We start from the raw sequence: 24,331 nt of genomic DNA, 5'->3' as shown, positions 1-24,331 counted from the left end.
CCATGTCTGACTAATTTTTGTATTTTTAGCAGAGACAGGGTTTCACCATGTTAGCCAGGCTGGTCTCAAACTCCTGACCTCGTGATCTGCCCACTTCAGCCTCCCAAAGTGTTAGGATTACAGGCGTGAGCCACCACGTCCAGTCAGCACATTTAAAATTTAATAGATAATGCCAGGCCAGGCACAGTGGCTCACACGTGTAATCCCAGTACTTTGGGAGGTCGAGATGGGCGGATCACCTGAGGTCGGGAGTTTGAGCCTGGCTAACATGGTGAAATCCCGTCTCTACTAAAACTACAAAAAAATTAGCCAGGCGTGGTCATGCACACCTGTAATCCCAGCTACTCTGCAGGCTGAGGCAGGGGAATTGCTTGAACTCGGGAGGCAGAGGTTGCAGTGAGCCGAGATCGTGCCACTGCACTCCAGCCTGGGTGACAAGAGTGAGACTCAGTCTCAAAAAAAAAATAATAAAAAGTAAATAAATTAATTAAAATTTAATAGATACTGCCTAATTGCTGTAGAGAATGCACTAATTTTCGTTCCATTACCATTGTATGAGATTGCCTGTGTAGCCACATCTTCTACAACACTGTGTAGTATTACCTTCTTCATCTTCGTCAATCTGATAAATGAAACATTAGATCTTGTTTTAATTTGCACTTAAAATCGTTAGTGAGATTGAACATTGTATGTATTTTTATTAGCCAATTGTGTTTTTTGTGAATGACCTGTTTGTATTCTTTGCCTATATTTTGCCATTGGATTGTTTAATCTTTTTCTTATTGTTTTTAAAAAATGACTTCTTTTAAATTAGGAAACTTAGCACTTTGTCATACGTTTCGCAGGTACTTTTCTCTTATTTTGTCCTTTGATTTTGTTTATGGAGCTTTTTTCTTTAACGTCTGTGTAGGTAACTTTGTGACTCTTCTTTGTGACATATGACTTCTGTCTTGTTCTATGGCTAGGAAAATCGCTACCCGAGGTTCATGAAAACATTTACACATATTTCCTTCTGGCACTTTTATGGCTATTTTAAAAATGTTTTTCTTTCTTTAAATCTTTGATCCTGTTGGAATTTATTTCCGTGTTACAAGTGATGTAGGGAATCCAGATTTGTTTATTTTTTATCCAAATATCTGACTAGTATCTCAATTTATTGAATTGAATTCTCATGTTTATTTGGGTCTATTTAAAATTTTTTTATCCTTTGCAATTGATCTGCATGCAGGCACCAGTCCCATTCTATTTTAATTATTGTAGCTGTGTAATACTTTTGAAAAATGTTTTATAGTGCTACTCCTTCCTCGTTAGTTTACTTCACCCCCCAGAAATGTTCTATTCATTTGTATTTATTTTTCCAGAGGAATTTGTATGTAACCTTTTTGTCAAATTATTCCCCAAAAGCAGCTGATATTTTGTGCAGATGTATACTGAATGTATAGTTTAATTATGACGACACTGACATGCTTACAATATTACTGACTTTCTATAAGAACATGCTCCTTCTCCATCTATTCAGGTCTACATGTAAGTTCCTCATTTGGCTTTTGTGGCTATTTCCATGTATCTGCATGTTTTTTTTTTTTTTTTTTTTTTAACTATGTGTTTTATGTTAGGTTTTTGTTAACCTTATTAATGAGTTGTTTTTCCATATTCTTTTATTAGTTACTTCTTGTATTTAGGAAATCTTGTTTTTAAACTAGTCACTTTGATAAATTCCTGATAATTACTAAAAGTTCTTTAGCCGATTCTCTTGGAATATCCAAGTATAGACTAATATCATCCAATGATAATAACTGCTTTCTTTTTACAATATTTTTACCTCTTATTTTAGTTTTCACCTAACTGCATTGTTGAGTAGTTGCAGAACAATGTTAAATACTCATGGCAATAGTTTATGCGGAGAGCTGACGTCAACTTTAATGGTACTACTTTTAAAGTCTCCCCATTAAACATGTTGGGAAAATTAATTTAGTTTACATGTTAATATAATGGGTTATGTTGAGTTTCCCAGAATTTGGCTTTCTTGTACTTCTGGAAGGAATCATACTTAGTCTTGACACATTCTTTTATTAACACAACCTTCATCAATACTCCCTTCCTTAGCTCAGTACTTGCTCCGTCACTGATCTTCCTCCCTTGGAAGCAGAGGCACAAAGTCAGGACTGGAGGTGTGGGGCAGGGGCATGGCCAGGGAAGAGCTGAGGCTCAGGACATAGCTGTTGGCCTCCTGTCTCCAGGGAATGAGGATCCACAAGAGCCTCCCCAAGGCTGAGAGAGGACATGGAGACGAGCAGGGAGATGAGAAGGCCTAGGGAAGGGAGGAAGACTAGGGAGGACTGGAGAGGAGGGAGCAGGGATCCTTGGAAGAAAACCAGGGACTCTTCTTGCCCCTGAAGAAGTCCTGCCCCTCTGTCACCTTCAGGACTATCTTGAGCCCCGGTCTTTTGAGGGAGGCATGATCCAGAACTTCAGGCCTCTCCCAGGCTGGTGGACTCAGTTCAGGTACAGGGGGCTACTCCTACGCTAGGGCAGGGAAGGCTAAAGGAGTGCCCTGAGGCTGGCGGGAGGTCAGGAAGATGTCAGCCTGGAGTGACTGCTTCTTAACATTTGCAGCATGCAGCATGCAGCCTTCATGCAGCAACTTCTGAAAGCAGTGACCATGCCCTTCACCCTGTGTCCTCCAGTATCCCTAGGGCTGTTTTTTGGTCCTAAACATAAGTTATCACTGCACCCTCCCTCCATTTCCTGAAGCAGTTGTGGGGTCCTCTGGCCATGACCCTTTCTTAGGAACCGGCTGACTTCATCATCACTCTGGGGTGAATATTTTTGTGCCCAGGGCTTGTTGGAGAGAGGAAAAGTTTAGAGGGAGGGAGGGAGGGGACTTTCCAGTGTAGGCAGGGATTGAAGTGTCAGAGGGCACCCCTGTGGGTGATGTGCTGAGGCCAGGTAACCAGGAGACAAGAGGGCCCTTTAGATGTCCTCCCTGAGCTCCCCTTCCTTTCCTTACAACTGTCAGCTCTAGGAGCACAGAAGAGGAAAAGTCCTTGACACAGAACCTTAGCATCTACCAGGCCTACAAACCTTTAATTACCGCAGTCATTTAAGAGGAAGGAAGGTGGTTTTGTGGCTGTGTTTGCATTACCTGAGTGGGTATAGACACATTCTCCACTATTCTCAGGAGAGAAAATAGAGCATAGAGACAGGTGTGGAGGTAAATGAGTTTCAGGCAAAGTAAAAAGAGAATGGTCAGCCATTGACAGGAGGCCAGTAAGCGTGAGTGGTGGGTACCCTGCTCTGGAGGCAGGGGACTCAATGACCTCTGGGTGCTGATGATGCTGTGAGCATTAAGGGGTTCTTGCTACTTTTGGTGCATCCCAGTAGGGACAACTGAAGCCAACCCCCTTTCCCAGCCATAGGAGACTGGGACTATAGTGGGAAGGTCAGCCAGCAGGAAGAGCCTCCTGTCTTTAGACTGGAGCTAAGAAGAGAAGTCCAGCTTTTGGCAGGAAAAGCAAGAGCGAGGCAGGTCCCAGCCTTGGGAGAGCCAGGACCCTGGGCAGGAACTTGGATAGAAGGAGGCAAGCTGGGCCCTGGAGGTTGGGTGTGCACATACAATGAGGGTTAGGCCTTCAGAATGAGGTGGGGTACCCAGCAGAATGAGGAACCCTTTGGGCATTTGAGTCACAACCCAGGAGGGCTTTCCCTGGAGCCATCTTGCAAAATCATGGTGTGTTCTTGACTTGTGTGGCTTCCTGTGGAAAAGTAGGTGCCACTGGTGGATTCTGTTAAGTGCCCTAGCATGAGTCTTACTCATTTCCAGTCTTCTCAAGTTCTGCACCAGGTCCAGGCCTCCGGGGGGAGCTTCTAGTAAACGCATCCCAGATGTGCTGTCTGAGGCTGAGCCAAGAGGGCGAGATGACTGCTTTTTGGAAAAACAATGCAGTTTCCCTAGAAAAGCCTCTTCTTTGGACAACTACCACCTGGCCTTAGCAGCTTAGGGAGACCAACATCCCCTGCCCTCCCCTCCCTAGAACCAGGAATCCTCAAGCTTGGAAGGGACCCTTTCCAAACTGTGCTAGAAGCAGAGATGTGGCAAAAAGGAAGACAGGAGACACAGCACAAGGCAAAGTTAGAGAGAATATTTTCCGGTTTTAAGGTCTCATGCAATTAGATTGGGTCCACCTGGAAGACCCAGGAAAACATCCCTATTTAAGGTGCTTAACCTTAATCACAACTGCAAAGTCCCTTTTGACAAGTAACATAATGTATTCGCAAGTTCCAGGCATTAGGGTGTGGACATCTCTGGAAGACGTTATTTGACCTACCACAGCATTTATGCATTCAGCCTTTTCTCCAGGCACATTATCTCTGTCAAGAAATATTTGTAAAAGCGTGCAGTATTGTCCGCTGGCAACTCAATATAATTTCCCTCCCCTAACCTATGCTTCCCTGGCCAGCAAGGGCTGGAAGCCAGGGAGCTACAATCCTCAGAATCCTCGCCAGCCAACGAGAGGCACTTCCACAAGATTTGGCAGATGGAAAAGAAACATAAATCACAATATTTTCCTGGTGGCAGCTGTGGGCAGCTGTGTGGGCTTCAGCAGATAGGAGATTTTGGAGAAGCCTCTAGGCATTTTCTTTGCTTTGGTGCTGAAGGCTCAGGTATCCTGTGGTTTCAGCAACTTCCTGACACCCTAGAAGCTAGCAAAGAACCCAAGCCAGCCTTTCCACACCTTTGTATACACTAATTCCCAGGACTAAATCCGTTTCTGCTTGAAATGCCTAGAGTGGCTCCCATGTTCTTAACTGACTGATGCAGGGACTTTGTTAACTGTAATGATTTATAACCAGCTTACTTTCACTTAGTAATAGATAACGAAGTTAAACCTGCATGCAGGTCTTTCAGTAGTCTTTTTTTTTTTTTTTTTTTTTTTTTTTTTTTTGAGACAGAGTTTCACTCTTGTTACCCAGGCTGGAGTGCAATGGCGCAATCTCGGCTCACCACAACCTCCGCCTCCTGGGTTCAGGCAATTCTCCTGCCTCAGCCTCCTGAGTAGCTGGGATTACAGGCACGCGCCACCATGCCCAGCTAATTTTTTGTATTTTTAGTAGAGACGAGGTTTCACCATGTTGACCAGGATGGTCTCGATCTCTTGACCTCATGACCCACCCGCCTCAGCCTCCCAAAGTGCTGGGATTACAGGCTTGAGCCACCGCGCCTAGCAGTAGCCTTAAAAATTTCTGCAAAATATGAGTTTTCATGGCTGTTGGCTATCCCATCACAGGGATGTATTGTAGCTTATTTAACCAAGACCCTATCGTTAGGCATTCAGGTAGTTTTCTGTTTTTTACTTTTATAACCCACACTGTCAGAAACATCCTTGGCCACGAATCTTTGTGCACAGTCAGGAGTATTTAATTACAACATATTCTTGAAGCACTTTTCTTAGTTAATAGGCATAAACTTTTTGAAAGCTTTTATGCCTGTTTCCAGATAAGTCATCTGTGTTTTCTTCCCTTGGCCTCCAGGACGCTGCCCTCTCCTAGTTCTCCTCCCACCTCTCTGGCTCTGCCTTCTTGGTCTCCTCAACCTCCAAACACTGGAAAGCCCTAGGGCTCAGTACTGGCACATCTGTCTTTCCTCTGTGCTCACTCCCTTGGTAAACTAATTCACCGCCGTTGCTTTAGTACTATTTATATGCTCCTGACCCTTTCATTTATATCTTAGGCCTGAGCCTTTTCCCTGAACTCCAGAATTGTGTATTCCAATTGTCTGCTTAACATCGCTCCCTGGAGACCTAATGAAAAGATCAAAATCAGTATGTCCAAAACTGAGCGTCTGATCTTCCTTCCCAAATCTTCATTCCCCATGGTCTGACCTCTCTCAGTTAACAACAACGCCTTCCTCCAGCTTGCTCAAACCCCAAAACCTTAGAGTTATCCTTGACTTCTTTCTTTTCCTCACTCCCTTTGTCCAATCAATGAGTAAATCCTATCGGCTTTATCTATCTTCAAAATGCATCCATAATCTGGCCGAGCATGGTGGCTCATGCTTGTAATCCTAGCACTTTGGGAGGCCAAGGTGGGCAGATCGCTTGAGCTCAGGAGTTCAAGACCAGCCTGGCCAACATAGCGAAACCTGTCTCTACTAAAAATACAAAAAGTTAGCTGGGCCTGGTAGCAGATGCCTATAATCCCAGCTACTTGGGAGACAGGCTGATGCACAAGAATCACTTGAACCCAGGAGGCAGAGGTTGCAGTGAGCCAAGACGGTGCCACTGCACTCCAGCCTGGGCGGCAGAGTGTCACTCCATCTCAAAAACAAAAATAAAAGCCATCCATAATCTGACCACTTCTCACCCACTCACCATGAGCACCTGGGCCAAGCCACTTACCTCTCTCAGCTGGATGACTGCATGGCTCCCAACTGGTCTTCCTGCCCACCCCCTTGCTTAGCCAATTATCAGCAGTGGCCAGAGCCATCCTGTTAAAAGCAGATCAGATCATGTCAACCTTCTGCTCAGAACCCTCTTGTGGCTCTCCTTTCCTCAAGCAAAGGCCAACATCTTTATAGTGGCCACAAAACCTTAACCAGCCCCATTGGCCCCTGACCTCCTCTCCTCACTCTCGGCTCACTCAGTCCAGCAATTCACTCCAGCCACTGGAGCTTTCTTGCTGCCTCTCAAACATCCCAAGCAAGTGCCCACATTGAGCCACTGCACCAGCTGTTGCCTCTGCCTGGGACACCTTCCCCAGGTGTCCACATAATGGGCTCCCTTGCTTCCTACAATTGTCCCCTTTGTATAGAAGGACCCCTTCTCTGACCCCTTCATCTAAAATGGCAGCCCTTAGCCATCCTAATACTCTCCCTTCCTACTTCAGTTTCTCTATAGCATGTATCACCATCTATCAAATCTGAATCGACGTAAACGTACTAATTTTGTATCCTCTCTGTCTCTTCCCATTAAAATGTAAGCTCTTTGAGGGACAAAGACTTTTTCTGTTTGATTACTGATGTCTGCTCAAAGAGAGTGCTGGAGCATAGCAGTTGAATAAGAAATATTTGTTAAATGAATTCGTTATTTTTCTTCTAGTCTACAGTCCTAAGGCAGCGCAGAAGGCTCCAATGTGGACTACTTGTGAAGCATGTCACAGCTCACATGTGTGTCGCACTTAACTCCACAAGATTCTGGCAGAGAGGAGGCTGCAGTGGCGATAAATGTTGCCTCTTGTGTGAGGGGATGTTGATGTGTTAACTAACCTGACTGTGGTAATCATGCCACAATATACATATATCAAATCATCACACTGGACACCTTAAAAATATACAGTTTTATTTGTCAATTATACCTCCATCATGCTTGAGGGGGGTAGGGAAGAGCATTGTTTTGCTGTTAACCCTTTTTGTGCCATAACTTTTGTCTGTAAAATGGGGGAAATAATAACAACCATCTCACAGAGTTGTCAGAATTAAATAAGATAATTCATGTAAATAATTCACATCATGCCCAGCAAATGTTAATCACAAATCATTGTAAGTTACTTTATTCCCATTTTATAGCAGAGGAATCTAAGGCTCAGAAAATTTAAGAATTTGGTACAGGTTGCACAGTGAGAGGTAGAGTGAGGTTAGAACCTGTGACTTCCAATTCATTATGCTTTCTCCATTAAACCCAAGTTATAGAATAACCTCATTAAGGGTGTGGGACTCTCCCCCAAAGCCCTAAGGCCAAAAAGAACTGTGGATCCTCTTGATTCCTTTCTTTTGTTTGAATCCTCCCCAAGACATTTCTGGCAAAGTCATCAGCTAACCTATGTTGGGATATATCTGGGCCTGGAGGACCCCCTGCCTCCCAGGCTGCGTATCTAGAATAAGGCATTCAGTTTGTCATGCTCTATGGTCGAGGTGGCAGAAGGTATTAAGTGCCTGCTTTTCCTCTCCACCCTCCTCACTAATACAATTCCAGCTCTTTTCAGGGCAGCAGCAGTATGTCCAGCAAAGGCTAGACTTTCCAGGCTCCTTTGCAACTAGGGTGGGCCTAGACATGGCCCTGGCCATGTGGAGATCAACTGTATGGTTTTCTTGCTTAAAGAAGGGGGAATTTTCAGCAGGCGGCATGCTCTGATCTTCTCTCTCCCCACTTTTCCTGCCTGGAATGTGGATGTGATCATTGGAAGTCCAACAGCCATTCTCTGAGCATGAAGGAGGAAGCCGTAAGTTCAGGCCGGAAAGGCAGAAAGCTAGAGGGAGCCTGGGCTGTGGATGGCAGCACACATGGCTGTTGTTGCAGCGGTAGCCTGCTGCAACCTTTGTGCATCTTGTTACGCAAGGAAAATAAGCCCTCCTCAGTGACGCCTCTAAGAAAACGAAATATCCAGCAGCAGAGGGAGGGCTGGGTAAATCACAGCACACCCATGTGGGGTGATATGATGCAGCCTTGAAGAATCATATTGTGGATGACTGTTATTAAGGTGGGAAGTTAATTGCTGAAAAATATGAATTCCAAGAGTATGTTCAGTATAGTGCAAATGTCAAAAATACATATATGTGCCCTAGCCTCCCCAGCTCTAGCTCTCTCAGGGTATACTGCGCCCCAGCAACTGCTGCTCTTATTCCCGACTGCCACTGCTTTGCCGACTAGACCTTGTGGCCTGAAGGCAAGGACTGAGTCTTGCCTTTCTGGAGCCCAAGGGACTTGCCCAGGCCCCAGCACAGACCATAGCAGATTTGTGGAATAATTGAATGAGGAATTGGCAACCAGAGACTCCATGCTACCCTTTGCTGCCTGCTCAGGGCTGGTGGCCTTGAGGGTCTGGGGTCCTCAGGTGCCTGTGTTTCCTGGTCCTGCTGACCTCTCTTGGCTGGTTCTCTTCCAGGCCCTATAATCACACTCATGTTGGTCTCCCAGGTGAGGGGTAGTTGTCTCCACCCCTGGCTGCTTGTCAGCCTTGTCTGGGGAGCTTGAAATAGTAACTAATGCCTGGGGCCCACCCCGCACCAGTGAAGTGAGAAGCTCTAGGAATGGGCTGTCTTTGAAGCCCAGGGACCAGCTGCCTGATGCCCCTACATGGCCCCCGTGAGAGACAGTGAGGAGTAGGGCTCAGCTATGATCCTGGTAGTGGAGCTCAGCTCTTGCCGGTTGCTGCCCAGCTGTAAAGAGATCATCCCTGCACAATTTCCCTGCACACAGGCAGGGTTCTGACCATCCTTGAAGGCAGCCCTCTAGAGGCAGCCATCCCACTTGCGTGGGTGACCATGTGGGAGTCCCGCAGGCCAGACCCTCTCTAAGGTTTTACCTAGATTAACTAACTTAGTCCTCACAACCAGCTGTGACATGGGCATCACTATCACTCTCACCATCTGCATTTTACAGAGGGGTCAACTCAGACACAGGAAGATTAACTAGCCTGCCCCAGGTCATATACCTGGCCAGGGACAGGGTGGGGTTCTGTCCCAGGAAGCCTGGTCCCAGAGTCTGGGCTGATGTGTCTCAGCACCTTCTATGTGCTAGGGACTTTCCCACAAAGCAGCAGTTCCAGAAACTTGAAAGGAAGAAGATATGGGTAAGAATTCAGAAGAAACAGGAATATTGAGTACAGCATACTCTTCTGCACTCTTTTCCAGATCAGTCTTGGCCGTGAGTGCTGCTCCTGCATTTGTTTCCTTCTGACCCTGTCCTTGTTCTCTCCTGCTTGTCCTTCTGAAACCCTTCCCCTTGTCCCCAAAGAACCCAAGCTCCCTTTAACGGAATGGTGCTGTAATTGCATTACCGCCAGGCCCGCTTGCTTGGCTGCCGGACACAGGTGGGCATCCAGTGGGTGAGGTAGGGGCAATGGAGACAGATGGTGCCCAAAGGGAGATTTGATTACCTGCTTCTTTCCCAAAGCCAATCCGCCTGGTAACTGCATTATGGCCTGTTATTGATAGGCCTCCTCTCTGCTGCTGCTGGAGATTTGGTTTGTCTGTGACTTTTTACATCCGTAGGAACTCAAAGATGGATGAGGTGGGGCCCAGCTCGGAAGTCCAGGGAGGACAGAGGAAGGAGGCGGCAGGGATGAGTGCTGCGGAAACCAGGGGGAGGCAGGGGGTCAGCCTGGGCCACATTAGAGCTCGGGGTGAGAAGCATTTGGTGAGACAGGCAGAGAGGATGGGGCTGGAGGTGGGCATGCTGGGGTGTTCAACGCTGAGCTAAGAGGCTGGTTTTTGAGATTTGGGAGCTATGCTAGGCTCCTAAGCAAGGACAGTGACAGGTAAAAATGGTTTCAGGGAAGAGGATCAAGGGGGATGACAAACGCAGGGTAAGACAAGGACTGCTGGGAAGTGAGGCAGACACCCACAGACACAGGGCTAGACCCTTGCCTATGCTAACTCTCACTCAGTCCCAGAAGCAGGCCTATAAGGCATCCTGGTGTAGTAACCTGGAAATGGCAGCCTGGTGAGGATGAATCATCACTGGCTCACACAGTGGAACCGAGTCCCACCCGGCTGTCCTGATGCCAATACACGTTCTCCCCACTGAGCCGCTCGGCCTTCCAGGGCTCAAGAGGCCAGGGGTGATTTCCGGGGGTGGTGGGCAAGAACTAGGCACACACTTTCCCAAGCCCCCTTCCTTGCACTTAGAGCTCGTGACAGCAACAGCCATTGCAACTAGTCACTGCCTCTGGAACACTGCATCTGACACGTGTGCTCTAAATGATCCTCACTTGACAAATGAGGGCATGGAGCTCAGAGAGGTCAACAGCCTGTCTGGACCACACAGCGGCTGCATGTGAGCAGGGCTTCCACTGCAAGCCTGTCTGGTTCCCTTCACCACACTGTGCCCATCCCCAGACTCTGGTTCCTGTATTCCCGGACTCCACTTACTCTAATCCTGGGATTAATGAGGAGGGGGAATTGGCAGCGTGGCTCAGAACAAGCTGCTCAGCATGGAAACTTTCTCTGAGCGTCCCCAGGCCTGCCTTGTTTCCACTTCATCTCCCTTTATATCCCAGACCTCTCTCTTTCCAGGCCTGAGGTCTATGGAGAGGGCCCGTGGGCAGCTCTAGGGAGGGTCTGCCCCCTGGGACAGGGAGGTGGTGGGCCCAGGCTATACTCCTGGGCTTCCCATCCCTGATTGTGCCAAGGAGGGGTATGGTGGTGCTGGGGGAGGGAAGGGGACCCTGGTGAGAGGGGGGCATGTCCCTGCAGGAAGCCAAGAGTCTCGGAGGAGGACCAAGAATGGCTGGGCCCCAGCCCAGCCCCTAATCCCTCTGCGCACACTCCCTTCTCTAAGGATTTTCCCTTGGAAAAATCTTTTTAATTTTCTCAGCTCAGAGACAATTAATGGAGGATTTGGGGTGGGGTGAGGATGGGTGATGGAGGAGGCCCGTGGAGTTTGCCATCAGAAAAGATAAGCAAATGGCAAAACCAGTTTGTGACATGCCCCCTCCTCAGAAAGAAGCTGGAAGCTCCAGCCTGACTGTTGGAGCGGCACAGCCTCCAGCCAGCCGCATGCTGCAGAGGCTCTGCTAGCTTGTTTTGTTGTTTGCAGGTTCTCAGAATAGGAGATCCCTAAAGACAGAAACTGCATGTGTCCTGCACAGGAAATTTTGTATTGGTGAGTGTAATGAGTGTAATTACTGTGGTGGGGTGGACAGTGACGGAGGTGGTCATAGTGGTGGAGGCCACAGTGGGCGTGATGACGGTGGCAGTGTAGTGGTGACGGAGGTGGTCACGGTCATAGAAAACCCTGAAACCATGATGAGCATGGGGAGAGGGGGCAGAGGTTGAGAGATGGGCTTTGTAACTTGACAAACCTGGGTATCCATTCCAGCCCCGTTTCTCTCTACAAGTCGCCTGGGCAAGTCAGCCTCTCTTAGTTTCACTTTCCTCATCGGAAAAATGGGATTAACCGGAGCTACTGGGGGAGTGCAGGGCTCTGAACACTGCTCCCCAGGGTGGGCACTGACTCCCTCGGCTTTTTCATTTCCGGGGTTCTTTAGCTCCCCTGTCTGACAAAGAGCCTCCCCTTCTGCCCACAAACTTCCTCCAGTTGTTCCCACTTGCTCTTCCCTGAATCACCACCTCAATTCCTTCCTTCAGAGCCCCACACATTCTAAAAAAGAAGACTACACACACTGCCTCTATTTCCTGACCTCCCACTTGTTCCTAGCCCCTCTCAGCAGCCTATGGATACTTGCTGTCACCAAGTCAGCAGAGGCCTCCTCCTCTCAGCTTCAACTTCTTGGGGGAAATTGGTCCTAGGGCCAGCAAGGCTCCTCAGCAAGTTCAGCCTCCCATCATCTGGAAGTCTTTCTGCTCCCCTCAGGGACCTGCCACCAAGCCCTCTGCCCCTGAAGTTTGGTGCTTTCAGGGCATCCTCTTTTCTCTGTGCACTAGTCATCAGAGTGGTTTAGCTCCCCTCGTTCCAATTCCAGTTGGCCACAAGCAGCTCTCAAGGCAGTTTCTCTGGATCATTGTCCATTAGCTGACCCAGCTAGAACCCCGCCTCTGGCCCCTGACGCCTCTCCCACCAGACTCTTCAGCATGTTGGATGAAGGCCATCAGTGCTGAACTCACCATGCTCTTCTGAGATCTGCCTGCTCCTCCCTATCACCCCAGAGCAAGCCCTTGGCCCCTCTCCCTTCCCTAGAAACTCCCACCAGTGTTGTCAGTTCTCTTGGGTCATGGTTCTTTAAAAATGAACACAGAATCTAATTTTATTTTCAAAACATGAAACCAGTTCATCTAACTTTGCTCTTATTAAGTCTATTATCCTGATTCATCGTCTTTGGTATTAAAGCCAATAAATCATATAAATCTTGAATCTTTTTTTAACTCAGAAAAATAAACGCTGTTATGACAATCCTTGACGTGTTAATCTGTGTTGGGTAAACTGTTAGCTTTAAAAAACAAAACATCTTTTTAACATGGTTGTATCTCAGAAACTTCCTACACATCATTGCGCTTGCTTTAAGTAACAGCAGACTGGGTAATTGTGATCAACTGTCTTGCTGAGGGCAACTAGAAGAGCTGTATCGTTTTAAAAAAAAACTACCACTACCACCACACCACCAGACAGTTTGAAGCATCTGAGTACTAATAAGACAAACAAGATTGTAGATAATTATTGAGCTAGGATATGGAGAGGACTGAGACTAGGGAGGTAAGCTTGGCTTATTTATTGATTTTTTTTTTTTTTTTTTTTGAGACAGGGTCTTGCTCTGTCGCTCAAGCTGGGGTGCATGGATATGATCACAGCTCATTGCAGCCTTAACCTCCTGGGCTCAAGCAATCATTTTGCCTCAGCCTCCTGAGTAGGTGGGGTCACAGGTGTGCACCACCACACCCAGCTAATTAATTAATTAATTTTGTGTGTGTGTGTGTGTGTGTGTGTGTGTGTGTGTGTGTAGAGATAGGGTCTTGTTATATTGCCCAGGCTGGTCTGGAACACCTGGCTCAAGTGAGCCTCCTGCCTCAGTCTCCCAAATTGCTGGTAGACTTAAGTCACTGCACCTGGATGAGCTTGGCTTTTAAATGCTTTTCCTCTAGGAATGAAGGGAGTGAGTGACTGAGAGGTTGAAAGGTTGATCAGAGCTTTTGAGGATCTCCTGGGGATAGGAGACAAGGCCTACCAAGGGGAGTATTTGGTAAACCTCTTTGCTTTGGGTTGAGACCCCAAAGGGCTGTGCCCGAGGACTAAGGACGAACTGGAAGCAGACAGGTTCTTACAGGGACTGCAGCTCTGCTTTGACTCATCTCAATTCCTGAAATTAGATTAAGGTGATCCAATGCTGCTAGTACCCTCAGGCTCTTGCAAATCCTCTCTGGAAGAAGATGTCATCCTGGTGTCAGATAATTTCTACAAACAACTTTGTATTTACAATGTCCAGGACACAAAAAACAAAACAAAACAAAAAAACTCACAAAAAACAAAGCAAGCGCGCGCACACACACACACACACACACACCCCAAAACCAAAACCAAAACTCAGACACATGAGACCAGACAACACGAACAAACATAAAAGCATATACAACAGGGGGGTCTAGATGTTGGAATTATCAGATGCAGATTTTAAAATTTTTAAAAATGCCTTTTATGTTCAAGGAGATAAAAATACATGATAGAAATAGACATGATTCAGAATTTTGGCAGGGAACTGAAACTTTTTTAAAAAAATAAAAATTCTGTAACTGAAAATTATAATACCCAAGACTAAGGATTCACTGGATAGGTTTAAAAGTATGTGATACATAGCTGAAGAAAGAATTACTGAATTAGAAACTAGATTAGAAAAATATCCAGGCAGGACGTGGTAGCTCTTGTCTGTAATCCCAGCACTTTGGGAGATCAAGGTGGGTGAATCACTTGAGGTCAAGAGTTCAAGACCTGCCTGGCCAATATGGTGAAACCCTGTCCCTACTAAAAATACAAAAATTAGCCGGATTTGGTGGTGCATGCCTGTGGTCCCAACTACTTGGGAGGCCAAGGCAGGAGAATTGCTTGAACTCAGGAGGCCAAGGTTGCAGTGAGCCAAGATCAGGCCATTGTACTCCAGCCTGGGCAACAGAGTGAGACTCCGTCTCAAAAAGAAAAGAAAGAAAGAAAAAATATCCAGAATGAACCATGGAAAGATAAAATAATGAAAAATATAGAAGAGAGTCTAAAAGTCATAAAGCAATCAGAATGTTTAAGAGAATAGGGCAAAAGCAATATATGAAGGGATAATGGCTGAGACCTTTCCAAAACTGATGAAAGATATCAGTCCATATACTCAGTTAAGACCAAAGAACCTAAAGCAGGTTAAATAAAAAGGAACCTATACGTAAGCATATCAGAGTAAAACTAAAGAATACAGCTTTCCTATCAAAGTAAAACTGAAGAGTACACCTTTATGATCAGAGTAAAACTAAAACCTGATCATCAAAGATAAGGAGATCTTTATTTTAAAAATTTTTTATTTATTTGTTTATTTTGAGACAGTCTCTGTCACCCAGGCTGGAGTGCAGTGGCACAATCTTGGCTCACTGTAACCTCCGCCTCATGGGTTCAAGTGATTCTCCTGCCTCAGCCTCCCAAGTAGCTGGGATTACAGGCACACATCACCACGCTCAGCTAATTTTTATGTTTTCAGTAGAGACAGGATTTCATTATGTTGGCCAGGCTGATCTCAAACTCTTGTCCTCCTCAAGTGATCCACCCACCAACTGACTGTCAATACTGACACTAACTTAATTCAGTACTGACACTAACTGAAGTTACTGTAGATCACACAGGTCTAAGGACAGTCCCACAAGACTGCCTCCCAGTTCAGATGGTAATTACAAGTCCCGCGTTATAACACATACTTCTAACTAGCAGGTTATAAACTGGGGTTTTTCCCTCTCCTCAGGTTCAATTAAATTGCCTGAGAGGCTCACAGAACTCAGGGTAACACTTTACTTACTATTGCCAATTTATCACAAAGAATATTTTGAAAGCTACAGATGAACAGCCAGATAGAAGAGATACATGAAGCAAGGTATGAGGGAAGGGGTATAGACTTCTATGTCCTCTCTCTCCAGGCGCACCACCTTCTAGGAACCACCATGTGTTCAGCAATCTGGAGGCTCTCTGAATCCAGTCCCTTTGGGTTTTTATGGAAGATTATTATGTAGGCATGATTGATCACAACATTGACCACTGGTGGTCAACTTCAGCCTTTGTCTCCTCTCCAGAGGTTGGGGAGGTGGGGTGGGGGTGAGAGTTACAACCCTCTAATCACATGGTTGGTTCCCCTGGCAACCAGCCCCATCCTGAGGCTATCCAGGAGCCCCCAGTCACCAGACATCTCATTAGCTACAAAAGATACTTAACACTTAAGAGATTCCAAAGGTTTTAGGAGTTGTATGCGAGGAAACTGGGATGAAGACCAAATATAGTCATGTGTCTAAGAAATGCATCATTAGGCAATTTCATCGTTGTGTGAACATCATAGAGTGTACTTACACAAATGTAGATGGTATTGCCTACTATTCTGGGCTATGTGGTCCTAGGCTACAAACCTTTATATCATGTTACTGTGCTGAATACTATAGGCAGTTATAACACGCTGGTATTTGCGTATCTAAACACAGAAAACGTACAGTAAAAATACAACATAAAAGCTAAAACCTGGTTCACCTATAGAGGGCACTTACCATGAATGGAGCTTAAAGAACTGAAAGTTGGTCTGGGTGAGTCAGTGCGTGAATGTGAGGAGATGTGAAGCCTGGGATGTTACTGTATACTACTGCAGACTTTATAAACGCTGTGCACGTGGGCTACACCAAAATTATTTTTAAAATTTTCTTTCTTCTGTAATAAATCAACCTTAGTTTACTGTAACTTTTTAACTTTATAAGATATTTAATTTAAAATGTTTCGATTCTTTTGTAATAATATTTAGCTGAAAACAAAAACGCATTGTATAGCTGTACAAAAATATTTTCTTTTAAAATACTTTCATTCTGTAACTTTTTTTCTATGAAAACTTTTTTTACCCTTTAAAAGTTTTTTTTTTGTTACAAATGAAGACACCAACACACACATTAGCCTAGGCCTACGCAGGGTCAAGATCATCAATATCACTGTCTTCCACCTCCACACCTTGTCCCACTGGAAGTTCTCCAGGGTTAATAACGCCAACGGAACTGTCATCTCTTCTGATAACAATGCCTTCTTCTGGAATACCTCCGAAGGACCTACCTGAAGCTGTATTACACTTAATTTTTTTTTTTTCAGTAAGTAGGAAGAGTATACTCTAATGATTAAAAGTATAGTATAATAAATACATAAATCAGTATAATAGTCATTTATGAACATTATCAAATATGTACTGTACATAATTTTATGTGCTATACTTATATGTAACTGGCAGCACAGTAGGTCTGTTTATGCCAGCATCACCAAAAAGACATAAATAACGTGTCGCACTATGACATATGATGGCTGCAACGTCACTGAGCAATGGGAACTTTCAGTTCCATTATAATTTGCTGAGATTGCTGTTAAATATGTTGTATGTAAATAAAAATGTTACAAGGGCTAAAAGAAAATAAGCAGCCTATAATTTAATGCCCAGAAAAAGTATTCAAGAAGGAAAGGGAAAAAAATATATATTTAGACAAATAAAACTGACAATTACCAGCAGATCTGCATTAACAGGACATATTTTTAGACAGAAGAAGATAATCCTAAATGGAAGAATAGAGATGCAAGAAAGAATAAAGAGCAATGAAAATGGTATACATGTGAATAAATAGCAAATATATGCTACATAATAATAATTAATAATGTTTGGGAAGAGTTTTACATTTCTTGCATTTATTTCGAGGACAGTAAAAGAATCTATTAACATTACAATTTATTAAAAAGTCATGCTGTAATCTCTGGGTGGCTATTAAAAATTATAAAAGTAAATAACTTCCACATTTTCAAAGGGGGATAATTAAATAAAATAATTCCAATATAAGGCAAAGAAAGGAGAGAAAAAGGAGCGTAGTTAAGTAGGACACATAGAAAGCACTTAGTGCCGGTTTAAGTCCAAATCAACAGTAATTTCATTATATGTAAAATGACTATTTTTTTCCCCTTCATTAAAGGGCAAAGATTTTCAGACTTACTTTAGATAAGAACCCAAATCCAGCCAGGCACAGTGGCTCATGCCTGTAATCTCAGCACTTTGGGAGGCCAAGGTGAGAGGGTCACTTGAGCCCAGGAGCTAGAGACCAGCCTAGGCAACACAGAGAAACCCCATCTCTACCAAAAATACGAAAATTAACTGGGCATGGTGATGCAGGCCTCTTGTGAGCAGTGAGCATGTAGCGAGCTGCGATCACACCACCTCATTTCAGCCTGGGCAACAGAGTGAGACCCTGTCTTACTGAAGAAAGAAAAAGAGAGAGAGAGAGAGAGGAATCCAAAACCAGCTATACTCTGTACATAGATACACTTGAAATATATAGATAAAGAAAGATAAAAGTTAAAGATAAAACATGCAACACTAACAAAAACAAAAAGCTAGTGCAGCTATGTTAAAATCAGACTAAATATATTTTAAAGCAAAAAGCATTACTAAGTGTACAGACATTTCACAATGATATAAAGTTCAATTCATCATGAAGATGTAATGATTCTACATCTGTATGCATCTGAAAACTTGGCCTCAAAATACAGCTGGTCCCCTGTATCTGTGGGTTTTATATCTGTAGATTCGACCAACTGCAAATCAAAAATATTTTAGGAACAAACAATAAAAAAATGGAAAATAAAAAGAAAAATACAGTATAATAACTATTTATATGGCATTTATGTTGTATTAGGTTTTACAAGTAATCTAGAGAAGATAAAGGAGGATATGCATGGGTTATATGCAAATACTACATTATTATATATAAGAAACTTTAGCATTCTGGGACTTTGGTATCCACAGGGTTCCTGGAACCAACTCCAGTACTCAGTTTGATACGCAAAGTCCTCTATGATCTAGCCTCAGGTCACCTATCTTTCATCCTCTATCTTCCACTGCTCTCCTTTCCAAAGCATGTGCTCATTTCTCAGCCATCTTCACTCCCAGGCTCCAGTCCTTTCCCCACTATTGCCCATTGTGTCTGTTGTATCCTCTCCCATTTTTGGGAGCCACCAGGTCCACAAGTCATCCTTCAAAGCTTAGCTCAAGTGACACCTCTACAAAGTCTTCCCAATGACTCACATTAGTCTCCATCTTTCCCATCATGCCCCAAAACCGATGACTGATAGTGGATTTTGAGACTAGATGCCATTGAAATCACCAAGAAACAGAACTCTTGGATCCCTATTAGAATACTATAAAACAAATTTGCCGGGTAACCTTGGGACAGTCCCTTATCCTCCCTGGCTCTTAGTTTCTACAACTGTGCAAGAAATATTTTGGGCTAGAATTGTTTCTCCAAGGAGAATAGGGGTGCAATTCTTCACTGTGCAAACTGCCTTGTCCATTGTGGGATTTAGCATGCCTGGCCTGGGGCACCCAATGCCTAATCACTATTATAATGAAAAAGACTCCAAAACATTTTCAAACACTCTAGGGACCATCTTCACTAGACTGGCTGATTCCTTAGGATCTTCCAGGTGAGATACTCTTGGAATCCTCTGGTTGGTGTATAGGGACCACTGGCGGCCCAGAAACATGCAAAGGCCTGGACGGTGGGTCAATGGTGGGGAACAAGCTGGAACCAAGCTGGAGATGATGCTCAGGCCATATCCTGGCTCCTGAGGGTAGAACTAGTGTTCAGATTCCCAGCCTTCAGAGGGGCATGAACTCCTAAACGACTCAGGCCTTATTTTTTTTTTTTTTTTTTGAAATGGAGTCTCACTCTGTCGCCCAGGCTGGAGTGCAGTGGTATGATCTTGGCTCACTTCAACCCTCCTGGGTTCAAGCAATTCTCCCACCTCAGCCACCTGAGTAGCTGGGACTACAGGCACCCGCCACTACGCCTGGTTAATTTTTCTATTTTTTAGTAGAGATGGGGTTTTGCCATGTTGGCCAGGCTGGTCTTGAACTTCTGACCTCAGATGATCCACCCGCCTCGGCCTCCCAAAGTTCTGGGATTACAGGAGTGAACCACTGTACCCGGCCTGTCAGGCCTTCCTGTCAGGCTTCTTGGGGAGCTCTAGTCTGTCCTGAAGAACAGAATCCGGAGAGTAGGTGATCCTCCTGATGAGGAATGGCTCATCCGTAGCAGGACTCTATAGGTGGGGCTGGCTGGGGTTAGGCAGGGGTCATGGGCTATTAGTGGAGCTGGAACAGCAAGCAAGAAGAGTCAGTTTTCCTACGCAGGCCATCATAGGAAGTTGGGTGGGGTAGGTAGGGGGACAATTGTTGACTTGGGCAGATGGAGAGGGCTCAAGACTGACCACTAGGCATGCCAGCAGTGGTTATAGAGAGCAGAACAGTTGTGTTGCCCTCCTGCTGGGGAGACTGCAAACACACCTGGTTGTCCAGACTGGGTGGTGGAGAAGTAGGGGCAGAGAAAGTTCTCGTGTAAATGAGCATGATGAAAGGCAGCAAAAAGGGATGAAGCAACTGCAGAGCCGCCTCTCCTCAGAGGTGGTTTGTGGTGGGGCTCTGGGGGAAACCAGAGTGTTGCCCAATGTTAAGAGCTCAGGGTGAATTTTCAGGAGGTTCTGGGAACAGTGGCAGCTTTTGATTCACTGAGTCATCCATTCAACAAGGATCTCCGGGGTTGAAATGAGAACACCCCAATCTTGTACATTTTCTGGGACCGTAATTCATCTGGTATGAGGTGTCAGAGATTTGATGACTGGGAAAAGAGGAAATTGGAAGGGGAAGAATTTGTCAGTGTTTATCTGACTGGGCTCAGGGAGGCAGCTCTGAATCGAGACAACTGGCCTCAAGCGGATGCTGGGGTCGTGATAGAGGAAGAGGGAGTGTGAGGCTAGAAGCGATTGTTTCAGGTACTGCCCCATCTGATCTAATGCCTGCAACCACTGAGTAAGCCAGAAGCTATGATTTCCCCTGTTTTGCAGATTAACAAACAAAGGTCCAGTTCTTGAGTTCAGAAGGGTACCTTTTCAGGCTCACCCAGCTTGAATAGCCCTGAGACTCTCCAACTGCCTTTGACTTGATGTCTGCAATCTGTGGGTCTCAGATGGTGACTGCCAAAGGGGAAGGCAGTTTCTGTGCCTACTGTGGATCCTTTTGACAGCAACACGTCTCTCCACAGTAGCACCACATCAGTTTTCCAGAAGTCTGGTTATATGGCTGGTCTCCCAAAATCTGCTCACCCATGGGCAAACACACAAAACTGAATTTTTAAACTTTTCACATCAGGGACCACGTCTTGGTGATTATACCAAGCACCCAGGAATGTCAGCTAATATGTTTTGAGTGTGCACTATGTGCTTGGTAATGTTTTTAGCAGTTTAGATATATGACCTCATTCATTCCTCACATCAACCTGTGAGGGATGTGCCACTGTTAGTCTCATTTCACAGGTGGAGAGACAGAAGCCTGGAGATGCTGAGTAACTTGCCTGCAGTCTCACAGCTGACAAGTGGCCAAGAAGGATTCAAACACATGTGCGTTGGCTCCAGTGGCTCCAGAAGTCTGATGAGGGGTTACCTTAAGCACATTGCCCACTGGAGTTAAGGATAGCTGGATCTGGGCTCCCGAAGCCCGCAGTCCATTTCTGGCTGCACCACCAAATAGCTGTGTGACCTGAAGCACATCTCTTACTCCCGCTCTGAATTCCCATTTTCTCCCTGATTGAATGAAAGGATTGAACTAGATGATCCCTAGCACGGTTGGTTGCAGCTCTGACATTTCAAGAGGCTTCATCAGGCTAAAATAAGCACAAAAGCCATGCTGCGGTTGGGAAAGGGCAGCCTGGGATGTGCGTGCGTGGAAGCTGGGAGGCTCTCCGTGGTGAGGAGGTGTAGAGAGCTAATTGCAAGTGCATGAGCTCAGCTGGGGGCCACTTTCTCCACTCTGTGCCCACAGATGACTGTGAGTCACTGACAGGTCACCAGCCACAGTGGGGCTGTTGGAGACAGGGCAGACCCTGAACATGGACAGAAGACAAGTCTGACCCGGTGCCGGGCTCAGGGAGCCCAGGGGACTTGCATGCTCTTCCTAGTCCCTGTCTAGTGCTACTGCACCCTACTAGGAAGGCACTCCATCTCCATCTCCCTGAGTACAACACCCCTTTTTATGGCAGCTCTGCCAGCCCTGGCACTCTGCCACTCACCTCACATACATGGAGTACCCATGCTATGCCAGCAATGAGAGACCAAGGCAGGTAAGACATGATCACTGCTCTCAGGAAGCTTGCAGGTGAGGGGTCAGGGCCTGGCCATATGTCTCTGGCTTCCAAACCTACCAGTGGGGGCTTGGAACCAGGGCACCTGCACACATCCCAGAGCTGGGGCTGTTGAGGCACCTACCCTAGGCCTCTGCAGGATGCCCAGGTGCCAATCCCACCCCTAATCCTGAGGAGGAGGCTGCCAGACTGGCAACTACCTTAGGACAGACATGTGCCCAAGGGTCACCCCTGGGAAAGTGGCCCAAAGGGGGTTCTAGAAAGTGACCTCCTTGGGAAAGCTGGGAAGGTATGGGGAGGGAAATCAGGACTAAGCTTCTTTCAAGACATTTTGCCTTGCCCCACTATGAATGTTTCCAGCATGACCAATCTGGGGTTGCTGGAGATTCAAAGGGTGCTTTCCTGCCTATGTGCGTGTGCTGCGTGCGTCTCTCACTGAGCTCTTTGAGGACAGGGCCCATGGCTCATTGCCTACCTGGGGTCTGGCCTAGTGCCAGTCTCACAGACTCACTTCTGAGACAAACGTCAGAGGTCTCTAGTCTTCTGTCCAGCATGTGAAATCCTCTGTAGTAGTCACTAGTCAATTTGCATTCATTCATTCATTCACTCTTCATTCATTGGTTTCTTCATTGAAGCAATAGCACTTCTGCAAAGCGCTACTTTGGCTTTTGATTAAACTCATTTCTGGGAAGCTCATAGTCTTCTGGGACCATCCAATCGACATTGTGACCAACTGACTTTTAAGACTTCTTACTGTTGATGATTTCAAAACTGACTCCCTAAATTCACCTTCTGCTGGCATTTCTTCTGCCCCTTGAGAATCAGTTTAACCCTCCTTTACATGACAGCCTTCAGAGCATTCAAGGAATGCTCAACTCTCTTCCTTCCTTCCTGCCTTCCTTCTCCCCAACTTCCTTCCTTCCCTCCTCCCCTCCCTCCTTCCTTCCTTCCCTTCCTTCTTCCCTCCTTCCTTCTTTTTTTCTTCCTTCCCTCCTTTCTTCTTCTTTCCATCTGTAGACAACTATTGAGCTTCTGGTATGTGCCAGGCACCAGGAAAACAATGGTAAAAAAGCATGTACAGCCCCTGATCTCATGAAGTTTACAGCCTAGTTGGAGGCACTACAGATCAACCAAATAGGTAGCTGCAAAACTGTCTCTGGTAAGTGCAACCCCAAGACCAAGGCAAGGCATCAGGTAGAGCATGTTAAAGAGGGATACCGTCCACAGAAAAGGCTTTCTTTTGGGTGAAACACCCCTGTGGCACTTCCTCATATAATGGGGTTTCTGGACTCCTCCCCACCCGGTCACCCTTTTTGTCACTGTCCCCTTGAGGAGGTCCCCAGGTCTAGACCCACTGCTCCAGAAGGGACTGGCCAGCTTGGTGCCCAGGGGGCACACCTCTCAGGTTGGACTCTGCCCTCCCGTTAGTGCAGCCTGAGTCTGCCCGCTCACTGCTTCCTGAAGGGCAAGGCTTCTCCCAGAAATGTTCACGCAAACTGTTCTTACGTGTGGCCTCCCCCAGACTGTGTTTGAGCTTTGAGTGTCTGGCCTTGAGTTTTACACTGGCCCTGCGAATGCTCATCTCTCTGGTATGGACTGTTCCCTCCACCCAGTAGGGTCTGTTCCAAGTCCGGATTCGAGTGCTGGCTGTGAAGGTCAGGGATGCATTCCCTGTGAATGCTCTACCTGATGCTTTGCCTTGGTCTTGGGGTTGCACGTACTAGTCTGCTTATCCTGGATTAGGTACCTAGCGGCAGGTTCTCAGGGTATATGAGGAGCTGCGGGACTAAGGGACCTAAGCCCCTGAAAGGGGGCTACGGAGTAGCATCTACCCCAGGGCTCCAGAAAGAGGTACACAGGGCATGGGCCTGAGCTAAGCAAGATGCTGCAGCTCTGTGATCTCTGCCCTGGCTCCCATGCCCCTTCTCAGTCCACTGTCAATACAGATGGGGAGGTGGGGCCAGATGCATGTGTGTTTGGGTGTCTGTGTGGTGTGCACACGCCTGTGTGTAATGGTACAGTGTGTGAGCCTGTAGGAATTGTCTGATAGGCCTCTCTGTTGGCTGGCATCCGCCTTTTTGCCTTTGGTAACCCTGTCACTTGGAAATAGCCGGGTCATCAGAGTTCTGGCTAGGGCCCCACTCACCTGCCTTGCCTAACAACCACACCAGGTGGCCCCATCTGTTCTGCCTGTGGAGTCCTACTCACCACCCCAGGCTCCTCAGACACCTGGCCAGGACCCCCTCCTCAGTCCTTTACTTCTGCCCACCAGTCACACCCCCTCTCCGAGATCCCAGCCCACTCCTCACCTCAGCCCCCACAGGAAGCCTTTTAAAGAGACACCTGATCCTGCTATTTCTCTGGTTATAACCCTTTCATAGCACGGTCTCCCATAAAGGAAGTCCAGACCTACCCTGCCCCTCATGCCCCGCCCCAGCCAGCTCCCCAGCCCCAGTTTGCCCCACTCCCCCTCCAGGCTGGGCCATCCTGCACGACTTGAAGTTC

The sequence above is a fragment of the Saimiri boliviensis genome, chromosome 4 (genome assembly GCF_048565385.1).
Source record: "Saimiri boliviensis isolate mSaiBol1 chromosome 4, mSaiBol1.pri, whole genome shotgun sequence".
In the NCBI taxonomy this organism is placed as follows: domain Eukaryota; kingdom Metazoa; phylum Chordata; class Mammalia; order Primates; family Cebidae; genus Saimiri; species Saimiri boliviensis.
Note: the sequence above shows the minus strand (reverse complement) of the source record.